This window comes from Schistocerca nitens, chromosome 2, assembly GCF_023898315.1.
Source record: "Schistocerca nitens isolate TAMUIC-IGC-003100 chromosome 2, iqSchNite1.1, whole genome shotgun sequence".
Taxonomy (NCBI): domain Eukaryota; kingdom Metazoa; phylum Arthropoda; class Insecta; order Orthoptera; family Acrididae; genus Schistocerca; species Schistocerca nitens.
Genome location: NC_064615.1, coordinates 367,182,149 through 367,199,265, shown reverse-complemented (window position 1 = coordinate 367,199,265; position 17,117 = coordinate 367,182,149). Strand labels below are relative to the sequence as shown.

At 49.8% G+C, this 17,117-nt stretch overlaps 18 non-coding genes across 18 annotated transcripts; 12 read left to right on the top strand and 6 right to left on the bottom strand.

The window, feature by feature from the left end:
- The first annotated feature begins 269 nt into the window (after window positions 1–269).
- Window positions 270–341, top strand: Trnap-ugg (transfer RNA proline (anticodon UGG)). Its single transcript has one exon. It is a non-coding gene; the product is annotated as a tRNA-Pro (tRNA).
- A 602-nt stretch (window positions 342–943) lies between these two features.
- Window positions 944–1,016, bottom strand: Trnav-uac (transfer RNA valine (anticodon UAC)). The gene has a single exon. It is a non-coding gene; the product is annotated as a tRNA-Val (tRNA).
- Window positions 1,017–1,251: 235 nt separating this feature from the next.
- On the top strand, window positions 1,252–1,323 carry Trnap-cgg (transfer RNA proline (anticodon CGG)). The gene has a single exon. It is a non-coding gene; the product is annotated as a tRNA-Pro (tRNA).
- A 1,838-nt stretch (window positions 1,324–3,161) lies between these two features.
- Trnap-ugg (transfer RNA proline (anticodon UGG)) lies at window positions 3,162–3,233 on the top strand. Its single transcript has one exon. It is a non-coding gene; the product is annotated as a tRNA-Pro (tRNA).
- A 602-nt stretch (window positions 3,234–3,835) lies between these two features.
- Trnav-uac (transfer RNA valine (anticodon UAC)) lies at window positions 3,836–3,908 on the bottom strand. Its single transcript has one exon. It is a non-coding gene; the product is annotated as a tRNA-Val (tRNA).
- Window positions 3,909–4,143: 235 nt separating this feature from the next.
- On the top strand, window positions 4,144–4,215 carry Trnap-cgg (transfer RNA proline (anticodon CGG)). Its single transcript has one exon. It is a non-coding gene; the product is annotated as a tRNA-Pro (tRNA).
- Window positions 4,216–6,068: 1,853 nt separating this feature from the next.
- Window positions 6,069–6,140, top strand: Trnap-ugg (transfer RNA proline (anticodon UGG)). Its single transcript has one exon. It is a non-coding gene; the product is annotated as a tRNA-Pro (tRNA).
- Window positions 6,141–6,742: 602 nt separating this feature from the next.
- Window positions 6,743–6,815, bottom strand: Trnav-uac (transfer RNA valine (anticodon UAC)). Its single transcript has one exon. It is a non-coding gene; the product is annotated as a tRNA-Val (tRNA).
- A 235-nt stretch (window positions 6,816–7,050) lies between these two features.
- On the top strand, window positions 7,051–7,122 carry Trnap-cgg (transfer RNA proline (anticodon CGG)). The gene has a single exon. It is a non-coding gene; the product is annotated as a tRNA-Pro (tRNA).
- A 1,858-nt stretch (window positions 7,123–8,980) lies between these two features.
- Trnap-ugg (transfer RNA proline (anticodon UGG)) lies at window positions 8,981–9,052 on the top strand. Its single transcript has one exon. It is a non-coding gene; the product is annotated as a tRNA-Pro (tRNA).
- A 602-nt stretch (window positions 9,053–9,654) lies between these two features.
- On the bottom strand, window positions 9,655–9,727 carry Trnav-uac (transfer RNA valine (anticodon UAC)). Its single transcript has one exon. It is a non-coding gene; the product is annotated as a tRNA-Val (tRNA).
- Window positions 9,728–9,962: 235 nt separating this feature from the next.
- Trnap-cgg (transfer RNA proline (anticodon CGG)) lies at window positions 9,963–10,034 on the top strand. Its single transcript has one exon. It is a non-coding gene; the product is annotated as a tRNA-Pro (tRNA).
- Window positions 10,035–11,883: 1,849 nt separating this feature from the next.
- Trnap-ugg (transfer RNA proline (anticodon UGG)) lies at window positions 11,884–11,955 on the top strand. The gene has a single exon. It is a non-coding gene; the product is annotated as a tRNA-Pro (tRNA).
- A 602-nt stretch (window positions 11,956–12,557) lies between these two features.
- On the bottom strand, window positions 12,558–12,630 carry Trnav-uac (transfer RNA valine (anticodon UAC)). The gene has a single exon. It is a non-coding gene; the product is annotated as a tRNA-Val (tRNA).
- A 235-nt stretch (window positions 12,631–12,865) lies between these two features.
- Trnap-cgg (transfer RNA proline (anticodon CGG)) lies at window positions 12,866–12,937 on the top strand. Its single transcript has one exon. It is a non-coding gene; the product is annotated as a tRNA-Pro (tRNA).
- A 1,857-nt stretch (window positions 12,938–14,794) lies between these two features.
- Window positions 14,795–14,866, top strand: Trnap-ugg (transfer RNA proline (anticodon UGG)). The gene has a single exon. It is a non-coding gene; the product is annotated as a tRNA-Pro (tRNA).
- Window positions 14,867–15,468: 602 nt separating this feature from the next.
- Trnav-uac (transfer RNA valine (anticodon UAC)) lies at window positions 15,469–15,541 on the bottom strand. The gene has a single exon. It is a non-coding gene; the product is annotated as a tRNA-Val (tRNA).
- A 235-nt stretch (window positions 15,542–15,776) lies between these two features.
- Window positions 15,777–15,848, top strand: Trnap-cgg (transfer RNA proline (anticodon CGG)). Its single transcript has one exon. It is a non-coding gene; the product is annotated as a tRNA-Pro (tRNA).
- The last annotated feature ends 1,269 nt before the right edge of the window (window positions 15,849–17,117 follow it).

The window sequence follows — 17,117 nt, the reverse complement described above, 5'->3', positions numbered from 1 at the left end:
ATGAGTTGGTTGCTTTCCCGATGTTATTTTGTTTAGTGCATTCGCCTTCTCTTAACCCTGAGAAACCACATACGGAAACTGAGGCACTGCCGGCTGTTCATAAGCAGAGTTCGATGAAGTTATTTCGCTTTTTATTCGGCGCCTTTAATATTCTTCTCATCAGTGGTGAGTGCTGCCTGCAGAAAGCGCTTATCTTGCGAATTCACGTGAAAGTTTGTGTTCCCTGGGAGATGCACTACTTGTGATTAGCTTGAGTGGTGCGGGCAGGTGGCTCGTTGGTCTAGGGGTATGATTCCTGCTTTGGGTGCAGGAGGTCCCGGGTTCAAATCCCGGACGAGCCCTGCCATTTTGACCGTGCTGAAGAGTAGGTGGAACTCAGTCCCGGTTGCAGCTCCTCAATGAAGAGTAAGACGCCTGTTATATCACGTGGATATAACAAGAATCCGGCACCAGTAAAGTACGTAGGTGGAATTCGGTAGAAAGGCAGACGGTAATTTTTCTTGCAACGGAAAACAAGGTTGTCTTTGCGGAATATGTGCACCGTGAGTGGAGATTCAGCTTGATTGTGCGACAGTCTACCTTCATCTTACTAGCGACGGCAACAACCAATGGGTGGGACGTAAGACTGAGCGTGGCTAAGAGTTTCTCATTATTAGTTACCTTCACACTTTGTCACAGCCGTGACAAGGCGAGTAGCGCGAGCTCAGGATAGCCAGTAGGAAGCGCACCTGAAGTAGCCCTGAAGAACCGGGTTGTATATTTTGCCAGCCATAATGGAGCTAGGGGCGTTCTCAGTTACCAAATACCGGTGCAATAAGAGAGCAACAGTATTTGACAGTAAAATGACGCCCTATCCATCTAGAATATGACATTGATTGTCTCTGCATACGCATCCGTGAGGTCATCCCGGAAATGAAATCCGATATACGGATTAAAATTGTTGTGTTCCCGCCCGGGATCGAACCGGGGACCTTCTGCGTGTAAAGCAGACGTGATAACCGCTACACCACGGAAACGACGGTTCGTCTGATGTGCCACCCGGAGACTCGTGGTAGCAACAGTTTTCCTTCTGTGTTAGCAAGGGCATCGGCTACGAGCTCCCTCCGATTCGTGAGGTTCCTATAGTACAAGAAGTCGATGAAAACAATCCAACCGCGACAGCCAGAGAGAACGCTGGGTGAGCTGCAGCCGTACATGGTGAGACCATCAACGGCGGCGTCATTCACATGCAGTGTGTTTTCGGAACGAACAGGCTCGTTGGTCTAGGGGTATGATTCCTGCTTCGGGTGCAGGAGGTCCCGGGTTCAAATCCCGGACGAGCCCTTGCGTTTTGTACAACGGTGTGCTAACAAACCGCATGGCGGCGGCTGTTTCGCGCATTTCCAGGCCTCCAAGTCAGCGCTAAATCCGACAACCAGTTCTGAAACAGTTTCATTTGAGCCATGTGCACCCTGCTGGTGGAACGTTTGAAGTTGATTTAAATGGTCACAGTAGAGATCGTAGCAAGTGTCTTGCTGAGTGCGACGAAAACTTGTTTCCGCCCGCAATCGAACCGGGGACCTTGTGCGTGTTAGGCAGACGTTATAACCGCTACACCACGGAAACTGCTACGCTCTGCCCTCCACATGTGATACAACTTGTAGGACGATCGCCATTGTGGCGTAAAAATCACTTTGCGGAAACGCACAATGCCGGTATTTCGCATTCGTGTGAAACAATCGACAGCACCCTTGACTGCCTGAATGCCATGTCGAATAAGAGCTCAAGAAGTCATCGGAAACGCTCGAGGGAGAGTCCTCAGCAGCATCTGCTGCTCTTTCTTTCCTTACGAGATACCGTCGATTCGCGCAGTCGTTATTGCAAAAGATGTCACCAAAGGCGATCGCTTCGTTAGCGGCACGGCGCCTGGGCTCGGCGGCAGCTCCAGCCCCAGCCCCTCCAGGCCGCCGCCGGCGCCACAGCGCAAGGAGTCGGCGCCCGCCCTGCAATGCCCCCTGTCGTTGCACATTCCACCCGCCTTTTATCCTCCCCATGTCTGACTCACTACCCTAAATGACGCTGCAGTCGACGTGCTTATTACTATCGCTTTTGGAAGAACCAAGGCGCAGTATTCTAGTGACGAACCGGTATTGCAAATTTGGATTAAGTAAAAATTTATTGTGTGGTCGAGCGACACCCCCGTCTCGCTCTTCCTAGATGATCGCTGCTGCGCGGAGTAACTCCTAGCGCGCCGATGGCTTCAGAGTTGGTCTTCTCGAAGTTTTGCTTTTGCACTGCATTCCGCAATCTTATAGTTACGTGCTTCGGTTTCCCGACGTTCTTGTGTTTAGTGCGTTCGGCTTCTCTTAACCCTTAGCCACCGCTTGCCGAAATTTCCACACTGTCATCTGTCGATCTGCAGAGCTCGATGAAAGTACCGCGGCCGTTCCTGAGCTCGTGAAACGGCCGAATCTGTAGTTGTTTCCAGATCTCTCCCACACAACGGCCTCCCGGAAGCTTGGATTACAGGAGTACGCCACTACTCCCAGCCGCTGAATTACCTTTGAAGCAGAATGACATGAGCTACACGCAGCTCCGATTTTTTTTTTTTTTTTTTTTTTTTTTTGGTGTCTGACCTACTTTGAAAGATTTTGTAGTCGATTTACTTACCACTATCGCTGTTGGAAGGAGGAAACCACGTGATAATCACACAGTATTCTAGAGACGATCAGGTAATGAAAATTTAGAATAAGTAAAACAGTATCAAAAGAAGTTGTGTGGTGGAGCGGCACATGCAATTCACGCTTCCTAGATGATCGTTGCTGCATAGAATAATTCTTTTGTCTGTGGCGTCTTCAGTATTCGTCTTCTGGAAGTTTTGCTTGCAGTATATTCTTCAATATTTTCATTATGAGTTGGTGCTTGCTTTCCCGATGTTATTTTGTTTAGTGCATTCGCCTTCTCTTAACCCTGAGAAACCACATACGGAAACTGAGGCACTGCCGGCTGTTCATAAGCAGAGTTCGATGAAGTTATTTCGCTTTTTATTCGGCGCCTTTAATATTCTTCTCATCAGTGGTGAGTGCTGCCTGCAGAAAGCGCTTATCTTGCGAATTCACGTGAAAGTTTGTGTTCCCTGGGAGATGCACTACTTGTGATTAGCTTGAGTGGTGCGGGCAGGTGGCTCGTTGGTCTAGGGGTATGATTCCTGCTTTGGGTGCAGGAGGTCCCGGGTTCAAATCCCGGACGAGCCCTGCCATTTTGACCGTGCTGAAGAGTAGGTGGAACTCAGTCCCGGTTGCAGCTCCTCAATGAAGAGTAAGACGCCTGTTATATCACGTGGATATAACAAGAATCCGGCACCAGTAAAGTACGTAGGTGGAATTCGGTAGAAAGGCAGACGGTAATTTTTCTTGCAACGGAAAACAAGGTTGTCTTTGCGGAATATGTGCACCGTGAGTGGAGATTCAGCTTGATTGTGCGACAGTCTACCTTCATCTTACTAGCGACGGCAACAACCAATGGGTGGGACGTAAGACTGAGCGTGGCTAAGAGTTTCTCATTATTAGTTACCTTCACACTTTGTCACAGCCGTGACAAGGCGAGTAGCGCGAGCTCAGGATAGCCAGTAGGAAGCGCACCTGAAGTAGCCCTGAAGAACCGGGTTGTATATTTTGCCAGCCATAATGGAGCTAGGGGCGTTCTCAGTTACCAAATACCGGTGCAATAAGAGAGCAACAGTATTTGACAGTAAAATGACGCCCTATCCATCTAGAATATGACATTGATTGTCTCTGCATACGCATCCGTGAGGTCATCCCGGAAATGAAATCCGATATACGGATTAAAATTGTTGTGTTCCCGCCCGGGATCGAACCGGGGACCTTCTGCGTGTAAAGCAGACGTGATAACCGCTACACCACGGAAACGACGGTTCGTCTGATGTGCCACCCGGAGACTCGTGGTAGCAACAGTTTTCCTTCTGTGTTAGCAAGGGCATCGGCTACGAGCTCCCTCCGATTCGTGAGGTTCCTATAGTACAAGAAGTCGATGAAAACAATCCAACCGCGACAGCCAGAGAGAACGCTGGGTGAGCTGCAGCCGTACATGGTGAGACCATCAACGGCGGCGTCATTCACATGCAGTGTGTTTTCGGAACGAACAGGCTCGTTGGTCTAGGGGTATGATTCCTGCTTCGGGTGCAGGAGGTCCCGGGTTCAAATCCCGGACGAGCCCTTGCGTTTTGTACAACGGTGTGCTAACAAACCGCATGGCGGCGGCTGTTTCGCGCATTTCCAGGCCTCCAAGTCAGCGCTAAATCCGACAACCAGTTCTGAAACAGTTTCATTTGAGCCATGTGCACCCTGCTGGTGGAACGTTTGAAGTTGATTTAAATGGTCACAGTAGAGATCGTAGCAAGTGTCTTGCTGAGTGCGACGAAAACTTGTTTCCGCCCGCAATCGAACCGGGGACCTTGTGCGTGTTAGGCAGACGTTATAACCGCTACACCACGGAAACTGCTACGCTCTGCCCTCCACATGTGATACAACTTGTAGGACGATCGCCATTGTGGCGTAAAAATCACTTTGCGGAAACGCACAATGCCGGTATTTCGCATTCGTGTGAAACAATCGACAGCACCCTTGACTGCCTGAATGCCATGTCGAATAAGAGCTCAAGAAGTCATCGGAAACGCTCGAGGGAGAGTCCTCAGCAGCATCTGCTGCTCTTTCTTTCCTTACGAGATACCGTCGATTCGCGCAGTCGTTATTGCAAAAGATGTCACCAGAGGCGATCGCTTCGTTAGCGGCACGGCGCCTGGGCTCGGCGGCAGCTCTACATGGAGGCACCAGCAGCCCCAGCCCCTCCAGGCCGCCGCCGGCGCCACAGCGCAAGGAGTCGGCGCCCGCCCTGCAATGCCCCCTGTCGTTGCACATTCCACCCGCCTTTTATCCTCTCCATGTCTGACTCACTACCCTAAATGACGCTGCAGTCGACGTGCTTATTACTATCGCTTTTGGAAGAACCAAGGCGCAGTATTCTAGTGACGAACCGGTATTGCAAATTTGGATTAAGTAAAAATTTATTGTGTGGTCGAGCGACACCCCCGTCTCGCTCTTCCTAGATGATCGCTGCTGCGCGGAGTAACTCCTAGCGCGCCGATGGCTTCAGAGTTGGTCTTCTCGAAGTTTTGCTTTTGCACTGCATTCCGCAATCTTATAGTTACGTGCTTCGGTTTCCCGACGTTCTTGTGTTTAGTGCGTTCGGCTTCTCTTAACCCTTAGCCACCGCTTGCCGAAATTTCCACACTGTCATCTGTCGATCTGCAGAGCTCGATGAAAGTACCGCGGCCGTTCCTGAGCTCGTGAAACGGCCGAATCTGTAGTTGTTTCCAGATCTCTCCCACACAACGGCCTCCCGGAAGCTTGGATTACAGGAGTACGCCACTACTCCCAGCCGCTGAATTACCTTTGAAGCAGAATGACATGAGCTACACGCAGCTCCGATTTTTTTTTTTTTTTTTTTTTTTTTTGGTGTCTGACCTACTTTGAAAGATTTTGTAGTCGATTTACTTACCACTATCGCTGTTGGAAGGAGGAAACCACGTGATAATCACACAGTATTCTAGAGACGATCAGGTAATGAAAATTTAGAATAAGTAAAACAGTATCAAAAGAAGTTGTGTGGTGGAGCGGCACATGCAATTCACGCTTCCTAGATGATCGTTGCTGCATAGAATAATTCTTTTGTCTGTGGCGTCTTCAGTATTCGTCTTCTGGAAGTTTTGCTTGCAGTATATTCTTCAATATTTTCATTATGAGTTGGTGCTTGCTTTCCCGATGTTATTTTGTTTAGTGCATTCGCCTTCTCTTAACCCTGAGAAACCACATACGGAAACTGAGGCACTGCCGGCTGTTCATAAGCAGAGTTCGATGAAGTTATTTCGCTTTTTATTCGGCGCCTTTAATATTCTTCTCATCAGTGGTGAGTGCTGCCTGCAGAAAGCGCTTATCTTGCGAATTCACGTGAAAGTTTGTGTTCCCTGGGAGATGCACTACTTGTGATTAGCTTGAGTGGTGCGGGCAGGTGGCTCGTTGGTCTAGGGGTATGATTCCTGCTTTGGGTGCAGGAGGTCCCGGGTTCAAATCCCGAACGAGCCCTGCCATTTTGACCGTGCTGAAGAGTAGGTGGAACTCAGTCCCGGTTGCAGCTCCTCAATGAAGAGTAAGACGCCTGTTATATCACGTGGATATAACAAGAATCCGGCACCAGTAAAGTACGTAGGTGGAATTCGGTAGAAAGGCAGACGGTAATTTTTCTTGCAACGGAAAACAAGGTTGTCTTTGCGGAATATGTGCACCGTGAGTGGAGATTCAGCTTGATTGTGCGACAGTCTACCTTCATCTTACTAGCGACGGCAACAACCAATGGGTGGGACGTAAGACTGAGCGTGGCTAAGAGTTTCTCATTATTAGTTACCTTCACACTTTGTCACAGCCGTGACAAGGCGAGTAGCGCGAGCTCAGGATAGCCAGTAGGAAGCGCACCTGAAGTAGCCCTGAAGAACCGGGTTGTATATTTTGCCAGCCATAATGGAGCTAGGGGCGTTCTCAGTTACCAAATACCGGTGCAATAAGAGAGCAACAGTATTTGACAGTAAAATGACGCCCTATCCATCTAGAATATGACATTGATTGTCTCTGCATACGCATCCGTGAGGTCATCCCGGAAATGAAATCCGATATACGGATTAAAATTGTTGTGTTCCCGCCCGGGATCGAACCGGGGACCTTCTGCGTGTAAAGCAGACGTGATAACCGCTACACCACGGAAACGACGGTTCGTCTGATGTGCCACCCGGAGACTCGTGGTAGCAACAGTTTTCCTTCTGTGTTAGCAAGGGCATCGGCTACGAGCTCCCTCCGATTCGTGAGGTTCCTATAGTACAAGAAGTCGATGAAAACAATCCAACCGCGACAGCCAGAGAGAACGCTGGGTGAGCTGCAGCCGTACATGGTGAGACCATCAACGGCGGCGTCATTCACATGCAGTGTGTTTTCGGAACGAACAGGCTCGTGGGTCTAGGGGTATGATTCCTGCTTCGGGTGCAGGAGGTCCCGGGTTCAAATCCCGGACGAGCCCTTGCGTTTTGTACAACGGTGTGCTAACAAACCGCATGGCGGCGGCTGTTTCGCGCATTTCCAGGCCTCCAAGTCAGCGCTAAATCCGACAACCAGTTCTGAAACAGTTTCATTTGAGCCATGTGCACCCTGCTGGTGGAACGTTTGAAGTTGATTTAAATGGTCACAGTAGAGATCGTAGCAAGTGTCTTGCTGAGTGCGACGAAAACTTGTTTCCGCCCGCAATCGAACCGGGGACCTTGTGCGTGTTAGGCAGACGTTATAACCGCTACACCACGGAAACTGCTACGCTCTGCCCTCCACATGTGATACAACTTGTAGGACGATCGCCATTGTGGCGTAAAAATCACTTTGCGGAAACGCACAATGCCGGTATTTCGCATTCGTGTGAAACAATCGACAGCACCCTTGACTGCCTGAATGCCATGTCGAATAAGAGCTCAAGAAGTCATCGGAAACGCTCGAGGGAGAGTCCTCAGCAGCATCTGCTGCTCTTTCTTTCCTTACGAGATACCGTCGATTCGCGCAGTCGTTATTGCAAAAGATGTCACCAGAGGCGATCGCTTCGTTAGCGGCACGGCGCCTGGGCTCGGCGGCAGCTCTACATGGAGGCACCAGCAGCCCCAGCCCCTCCAGGCCGCCGCCGGCGCCACAGCGCAAGGAGTCGGCGCCCGCCCTGCAATGCCCCCTGTCGTTGCACATTCCACCCGCCTTTTATCCTCTCCATGTCTGACTCACTACCCTAAATGACGCTGCAGTCGACGTGCTTATTACTATCGCTTTTGGAAGAACCAAGGCGCAGTATTCTAGTGACGAACCGGTATTGCAAATTTGGATTAAGTAAAAATTTATTGTGTGGTCGAGCGACACCCCCGTCTCGCTCTTCCTAGATGATCGCTGCTGCGCGGAGTAACTCCTAGCGCGCCGATGGCTTCAGAGTTGGTCTTCTCGAAGTTTTGCTTTTGCACTGCATTCCGCAATCTTATAGTTACGTGCTTCGGTTTCCCGACGTTCTTGTGTTTAGTGCGTTCGGCTTCTCTTAACCCTTAGCCACCGCTTGCCGAAATTTCCACACTGTCATCTGTCGATCTGCAGAGCTCGATGAAAGTACCGCGGCCGTTCCTGAGCTCGTGAAACGGCCGAATCTGTAGTTGTTTCCAGATCTCTCCCACACAACGGCCTCCCGGAAGCTTGGATTACAGGAGTACGCCACTACTCCCAGCCGCTGAATTACCTTTGAAGCAGAATGACATGAGCTACACGCAGCTCCGATTTTTTATTTTATTTTATTTTTTTTTTTTTTGGTGTCTGACCTACTTTGAAAGATTTTGTAGTCGATTTACTTACCACTATCGCTGTTGGAAGGAGGAAACCACGTGATAATCACACAGTATTCTAGAGACGATCAGGTAATGAAAATTTAGAATAAGTAAAACAGTATCAAAAGAAGTTGTGTGGTGGAGCGGCACATGCAATTCACGCTTCCTAGATGATCGTTGCTGCATAGAATAATTCTTTTGTCTGTGGCGTCTTCAGTATTCGTCTTCTGGAAGTTTTGCTTGCAGTATATTCTTCAATATTTTCATTATGAGTTGGTGCTTGCTTTCCCGATGTTATTTTGTTTAGTGCATTCGCCTTCTCTTAACCCTGAGAAACCACATACGGAAACTGAGGCACTGCCGGCTGTTCATAAGCAGAGTTCGATGAAGTTATTTCGCTTTTTATTCGGCGCCTTTAATATTCTTCTCATCAGTGGTGAGTGCTGCCTGCAGAAAGCGCTTATCTTGCGAATTCACGTGAAAGTTTGTGTTCCCTGGGAGATGCACTACTTGTGATTAGCTTGAGTGGTGCGGGCAGGTGGCTCGTTGGTCTAGGGGTATGATTCCTGCTTTGGGTGCAGGAGGTCCCGGGTTCAAATCCCGGACGAGCCCTGCCATTTTGACCGTGCTGAAGAGTAGGTGGAACTCAGTCCCGGTTGCAGCTCCTCAATGAAGAGTAAGACGCCTGTTATATCACGTGGATATAACAAGAATCCGGCACCAGTAAAGTACGTAGGTGGAATTCGGTAGAAAGGCAGACGGTAATTTTTCTTGCAACGGAAAACAAGGTTGTCTTTGCGGAATATGTGCACCGTGAGTGGAGATTCAGCTTGATTGTGCGACAGTCTACCTTCATCTTACTAGCGACGGCAACAACCAATGGGTGGGACGTAAGACTGAGCGTGGCTAAGAGTTTCTCATTATTAGTTACCTTCACACTTTGTCACAGCCGTGACAAGGCGAGTAGCGCGAGCTCAGGATAGCCAGTAGGAAGCGCACCTGAAGTAGCCCTGAAGAACCGGGTTGTATATTTTGCCAGCCATAATGGAGCTAGGGGCGTTCTCAGTTACCAAATACCGGTGCAATAAGAGGGCAACAGTATTTGACAGTAAAATGACGCCCTATCCATCTAGAATATGACATTGATTGTCTCTGCATACGCATCCGTGAGGTCATCCCGGAAATGAAATCCGATATACGGATTAAAATTGTTGTGTTCCCGCCCGGGATCGAACCGGGGACCTTCTGCGTGTAAAGCAGACGTGATAACCGCTACACCACGGAAACGACGGTTCGTCTGATGTGCCACCCGGAGACTCGTGGTAGCAACAGTTTTCCTTCTGTGTTAGCAAGGGCATCGGCTACGAGCTCCCTCCGATTCGTGAGGTTCCTATAGTACAAGAAGTCGATGAAAACAATCCAACCGCGACAGCCAGAGAGAACGCTGGGTGAGCTGCAGCCGTACATGGTGAGACCATCAACGGCGGCGTCATTCACATGCAGTGTGTTTTCGGAACGAACAGGCTCGTGGGTCTAGGGGTATGATTCCTGCTTCGGGTGCAGGAGGTCCCGGGTTCAAATCCCGGACGAGCCCTTGCGTTTTGTACAACGGTGTGCTAACAAACCGCATGGCGGCGGCTGTTTCGCGCATTTCCAGGCCTCCAAGTCAGCGCTAAATCCGACAACCAGTTCTGAAACAGTTTCATTTGAGCCATGTGCACCCTGCTGGTGGAACGTTTGAAGTTGATTTAAATGGTCACAGTAGAGATCGTAGCAAGTGTCTTGCTGAGTGCGACGAAAACTTGTTTCCGCCCGCAATCGAACCGGGGACCTTGTGCGTGTTAGGCAGACGTTATAACCGCTACACCACGGAAACTGCTACGCTCTGCCCTCCACATGTGATACAACTTGTAGGACGATCGCCATTGTGGCGTAAAAATCACTTTGCGGAAACGCACAATGCCGGTATTTCGCATTCGTGTGAAACAATCGACAGCACCCTTGACTGCCTGAATGCCATGTCGAATAAGAGCTCAAGAAGTCATCGGAAACGCTCGAGGGAGAGTCCTCAGCAGCATCTGCTGCTCTTTCTTTCCTTACGAGATACCGTCGATTCGCGCAGTCGTTATTGCAAAAGATGTCACCAGAGGCGATCGCTTCGTTAGCGGCACGGCGCCTGGGCTCGGCGGCAGCTCTACATGGAGGCACCAGCAGCCCCAGCCCCTCCAGGCCGCCGCCGGCGCCACAGCGCAAGGAGTCGGCGCCCGCCCTGCAATGCCCCCTGTCGTTGCACATTCCACCCGCCTTTTATCCTCTCCATGTCTGACTCACTACCCTAAATGACGCTGCAGTCGACGTGCTTATTACTATCGCTTTTGGAAGAACCAAGGCGCAGTATTCTAGTGACGAACCGGTATTGCAAATTTGGATTAAGTAAAAATTTATTGTGTGGTCGAGCGACACCCCCGTCTCGCTCTTCCTAGATGATCGCTGCTGCGCGGAGTAACTCCTAGCGCGCCGATGGCTTCAGAGTTGGTCTTCTCGAAGTTTTGCTTTTGCACTGCATTCCGCAATCTTATAGTTACGTGCTTCGGTTTCCCGACGTTCTTGTGTTTAGTGCGTTCGGCTTCTCTTAACCCTTAGCCACCGCTTGCCGAAATTTCCACACTGTCATCTGTCGATCTGCAGAGCTCGATGAAAGTACCGCGGCCGTTCCTGAGCTCGTGAAACGGCCGAATCTGTAGTTGTTTCCAGATCTCTCCCACACAACGGCCTCCCGGAAGCTTGGATTACAGGAGTACGCCACTACTCCCAGCCGCTGAATTACCTTTGAAGCAGAATGACATGAGCTACACGCAGCTCCGATTTTTTTTTTTTTTTTTTTTTTGGTGTCTGACCTACTTTGAAAGATTTTGTAGTCGATTTACTTACCACTATCGCTGTTGGAAGGAGGAAACCACGTGATAATCACACAGTATTCTAGAGACGATCAGGTAATGAAAATTTAGAATAAGTAAAACAGTATCAAAAGAAGTTGTGTGGTGGAGCGGCACATGCAATTCACGCTTCCTAGATGATCGTTGCTGCATAGAATAATTCTTTTGTCTGTGGCGTCTTCAGTATTCGTCTTCTGGAAGTTTTGCTTGCAGTATATTCTTCAATATTTTCATTATGAGTTGGTGCTTGCTTTCCCGATGTTATTTTGTTTAGTGCATTCGCCTTCTCTTAACCCTGAGAAACCACATACGGAAACTGAGGCACTGCCGGCTGTTCATAAGCAGAGTTCGATGAAGTTATTTCGCTTTTTATTCGGCGCCTTTAATATTCTTCTCATCAGTGGTGAGTGCTGCCTGCAGAAAGCGCTTATCTTGCGAATTCACGTGAAAGTTTGTGTTCCCTGGGAGATGCACTACTTGTGATTAGCTTGAGTGGTGCGGGCAGGTGGCTCGTTGGTCTAGGGGTATGATTCCTGCTGTGGGTGCAGGAGGTCCCGGGTTCAAATCCCGGACGAGCCCTGCCATTTTGACCGTGCTGAAGAGTAGGTGGAACTCAGTCCCGGTTGCAGCTCCTCAATGAAGAGTAAGACGCCTGTTATATCACGTGGATATAACAAGAATCCGGCACCAGTAAAGTACGTAGGTGGAATTCGGTAGAAAGGCAGACGGTAATTTTTCTTGCAACGGAAAACAAGGTTGTCTTTGCGGAATATGTGCACCGTGAGTGGAGATTCAGCTTGATTGTGCGACAGTCTACCTTCATCTTACTAGCGACGGCAACAACCAATGGGTGGGACGTAAGACTGAGCGTGGCTAAGAGTTTCTCATTATTAGTTACCTTCACACTTTGTCACAGCCGTGACAAGGCGAGTAGCGCGAGCTCAGGATAGCCAGTAGGAAGCGCACCTGAAGTAGCCCTGAAGAACCGGGTTGTATATTTTGCCAGCCATAATGGAGCTAGGGGCGTTCTCAGTTACCAAATACCGGTGCAATAAGAGAGCAACAGTATTTGACAGTAAAATGACGCCCTATCCATCTAGAATATGACATTGATTGTCTCTGCATACGCATCCGTGAGGTCATCCCGGAAATGAAATCCGATATACGGATTAAAATTGTTGTGTTCCCGCCCGGGATCGAACCGGGGACCTTCTGCGTGTAAAGCAGACGTGATAACCGCTACACCACGGAAACGACGGTTCGTCTGATGTGCCACCCGGAGACTCGTGGTAGCAACAGTTTTCCTTCTGTGTTAGCAAGGGCATCGGCTACGAGCTCCCTCCGATTCGTGAGGTTCCTATAGTACAAGAAGTCGATGAAAACAATCCAACCGCGACAGCCAGAGAGAACGCTGGGTGAGCTGCAGCCGTACATGGTGAGACCATCAACGGTGGCGTCATTCACATGCAGTGTGTTTTCGGAACGAACAGGCTCGTTGGTCTAGGGGTATGATTCCTGCTTCGGGTGCAGGAGGTCCCGGGTTCAAATCCCGGACGAGCCCTTGCGTTTTGTACAACGGTGTGCTAACAAACCGCATGGCGGCGGCTGTTTCGCGCATTTCCAGGCCTCCAAGTCAGCGCTAAATCCGACAACCAGTTCTGAAACAGTTTCATTTGAGCCATGTGCACCCTGCTGGTGGAACGTTTGAAGTTGATTTAAATGGTCACAGTAGAGATCGTAGCAAGTGTCTTGCTGAGTGCGACGAAAACTTGTTTCCGCCCGCAATCGAACCGGGGACCTTGTGCGTGTTAGGCAGACGTTATAACCGCTACACCACGGAAACTGCTACGCTCTGCCCTCCACATGTGATACAACTTGTAGGACGATCGCCATTGTGGCGTAAAAATCACTTTGCGGAAACGCACAATGCCGGTATTTCGCATTCGTGTGAAACAATCGACAGCACCCTTGACTGCCTGAATGCCATGTCGAATAAGAGCTCAAGAAGTCATCGGAAACGCTCGAGGGAGAGTCCTCAGCAGCATCTGCTGCTCTTTCTTTCCTTACGAGATACCGTCGATTCGCGCAGTCGTTATTGCAAAAGATGTCACCAGAGGCGATCGCTTCGTTAGCGGCACGGCGCCTGGGCTCGGCGGCAGCTCTACATGGAGGCACCAGCAGCCCCAGCCCCTCCAGGCCGCCGCCGGCGCCACAGCGCAAGGAGTCGGCGCCCGCCCTGCAATGCCCCCTGTCGTTGCACATTCCACCCGCCTTTTATCCTCTCCATGTCTGACTCACTACCCTAAATGACGCTGCAGTCGACGTGCTTATTACTATCGCTTTTGGAAGAACCAAGGCGCAGTATTCTAGTGACGAACCGGTATTGCAAATTTGGATTAAGTAAAAATTTATTGTGTGGTCGAGCGACACCCCCGTCTCGCTCTTCCTAGATGATCGCTGCTGCGCGGAGTAACTCCTAGCGCGCCGATGGCTTCAGAGTTGGTCTTCTCGAAGTTTTGCTTTTGCACTGCATTCCGCAATCTTATAGTTACGTGCTTCGGTTTCCCGACGTTCTTGTGTTTAGTGCGTTCGGCTTCTCTTAACCCTTAGCCACCGCTTGCCGAAATTTCCACACTGTCATCTGTCGATCTGCAGAGCTCGATGAAAGTACCGCGGCCGTTCCTGAGCTCGTGAAACGGCCGAATCTGTAGTTGTTTCCAGATCTCTCCCACACAACGGCCTCCCGGAAGCTTGGATTACAGGAGTACGCCACTACTCCCAGCCGCTGAATTACCTTTGAAGCAGAATGACATGAGCTACACGCAGCTCCGATTTTTTATTTTATTTTATTTTTTTTTTTTTGGTGTCTGACCTACTTTGAAAGATTTTGTAGTCGATTTACTTACCACTATCGCTGTTGGAAGGAGGAAACCACGTGATAATCACACAGTATTCTAGAGACGATCAGGTAATGAAAATTTAGAATAAGTAAAACAGTATCAAAAGAAGTTGTGTGGTGGAGCGGCACATGCAATTCACGCTTCCTAGATGATCGTTGCTGCATAGAATAATTCTTTTGTCTGTGGCGTCTTCAGTATTCGTCTTCTGGAAGTTTTGCTTGCAGTATATTCTTCAATATTTTCATTATGAGTTGGTGCTTGCTTTCCCGATGTTATTTTGTTTAGTGCATTCGCCTTCTCTTAACCCTGAGAAACCACATACGGAAACTGAGGCACTGCCGGCTGTTCATAAGCAGAGTTCGATGAAGTTATTTCGCTTTTTATTCGGCGCCTTTAATATTCTTCTCATCAGTGGTGAGTGCTGCCTGCAGAAAGCGCTTATCTTGCGAATTCACGTGAAAGTTTGTGTTCCCTGGGAGATGCACTACTTGTGATTAGCTTGAGTGGTGCGGGCAGGTGGCTCGTTGGTCTAGGGGTATGATTCCTGCTTTGGGTGCAGGAGGTCCCGGGTTCAAATCCCGGACGAGCCCTGCCATTTTGACCGTGCTGAAGAGTAGGTGGAACTCAGTCCCGGTTGCAGCTCCTCAATGAAGAGTAAGACGCCTGTTATATCACGTGGATATAACAAGAATCCGGCACCAGTAAAGTACGTAGGTGGAATTCGGTAGAAAGGCAGACGGTAATTTTTCTTGCAACGGAAAACAAGGTTGTCTTTGCGGAATATGTGCACCGTGAGTGGAGATTCAGCTTGATTGTGCGACAGTCTACCTTCATCTTACTAGCGACGGCAACAACCAATGGGTGGGACGTAAGACTGAGCGTGGCTAAGAGTTTCTCATTATTAGTTACCTTCACACTTTGTCACAGCCGTGACAAGGCGAGTAGCGCGAGCTCAGGATAGCCAGTAGGAAGCGCACCTGAAGTAGCCCTGAAGAACCGGGTTGTATATTTTGCCAGCCATAATGGAGCTAGGGGCGTTCTCAGTTACCAAATACCGGTGCAATAAGAGAGCAACAGTATTTGACAGTAAAATGACGCCCTATCCATCTAGAATATGACATTGATTGTCTCTGCATACGCATCCGTGAGGTCATCCCGGAAATGAAATCCGATATACGGATTAAAATTGTTGTGTTCCCGCCCGGGATCGAACCGGGGACCTTCTGCGTGTAAAGCAGACGTGATAACCGCTACACCACGGAAACGACGGTTCGTCTGATGTGCCACCCGGAGACTCGTGGTAGCAACAGTTTTCCTTCTGTGTTAGCAAGGGCATCGGCTACGAGCTCCCTCCGATTCGTGAGGTTCCTATAGTACAAGAAGTCGATGAAAACAATCCAACCGCGACAGCCAGAGAGAACGCTGGGTGAGCTGCAGCCGTACATGGTGAGACCATCAACGGTGGCGTCATTCACATGCAGTGTGTTTTCGGAACGAACAGGCTCGTTGGTGTAGGGGTATGATTCCTGCTTCGGGTGCAGGAGGTCCCGGGTTCAAATCCCGGACGAGCCCTTGCGTTTTGTACAACGGTGTGCTAACAAACCGCATGGCGGCGGCTGTTTCGCGCATTTCCAGGCCTCCAAGTCAGCGCTAAATCCGACAACCAGTTCTGAAACAGTTTCATTTGAGCCATGTGCACCCTGCTGGTGGAACGTTTGAAGTTGATTTAAATGGTCACAGTAGAGATCGTAGCAAGTGTCTTGCTGAGTGCGACGAAAACTTGTTTCCGCCCGCAATCGAACCGGGGACCTTGTGCGTGTTAGGCAGACGTTATAACCGCTACACCACGGAAACTGCTACGCTCTGCCCTCCACATGTGATACAACTTGTAGGACGATCGCCATTGTGGCGTAAAAATCACTTTGCGGAAACGCACAATGCCGGTATTTCGCATTCGTGTGAAACAATCGACAGCACCCTTGACTGCCTGAATGCCATGTCGAATAAGAGCTCAAGAAGTCATCGGAAACGCTCGAGGGAGAGTCCTCAGCAGCATCTGCTGCTCTTTCTTTCCTTACGAGATACCGTCGATTCGCGCAGTCGTTATTGCAAAAGATGTCACCAAAGGCGATCGCTTCGTTAGCGGCACGGCGCCTGGGCTCGGCGGCAGCTCCAGCCCCAGCCCCTCCAGGCCGCCGCCGGCGCCACAGCGCAAGGAGTCGGCGCCCGCCCTGCAATGCCCCCTGTCGTTGCACATTCCACCCGCCTTTTATCCTCTCCATGTCTGACTCACTACCCTAAATGACGCTGCAGTCGACGTGCTTATTACTATCGCTTTTGGAAGAACCAAGGCGCAGTATTCTAGTGACGAACCGGTATTGCAAATTTGGATTAAGTAAAAATTTATTGTGTGGTCGAGCGACACCCCCGTCTCGCTCTTCCTAGATGATCGCTGCTGCGCGGAGTAACTCCTAGCGCGCCGATGGCTTCAGAGTTGGTCTTCTCGAAGTTTTGCTTTTGCACTGCATTCCGCAATCTTATAGTTACGTGCTTCGGTTTCCCGACGTTCTTGTGTTTAGTGCGTTCGGCTTCTCTTAACCCTTAGCCACCGCTTGCCGAAATTTCCACACTGTCATCTGTCGATCTGCAGAGCTCGATGAAAGTACCGCGGCCGTTCCTGAGCTCGTGAAACGGCCGAATCTGTAGTTGTTTCCAGATCTCTCCCACACAACGGCCTCCCGGAAGCTTGGATTACAGGAGTACGCCACTACTCCCAGCCGCTGAATTACCTTTGAAGCAGAATGACATGAGCTACACGCAGCTCCGATTTTTTTTTTTTTT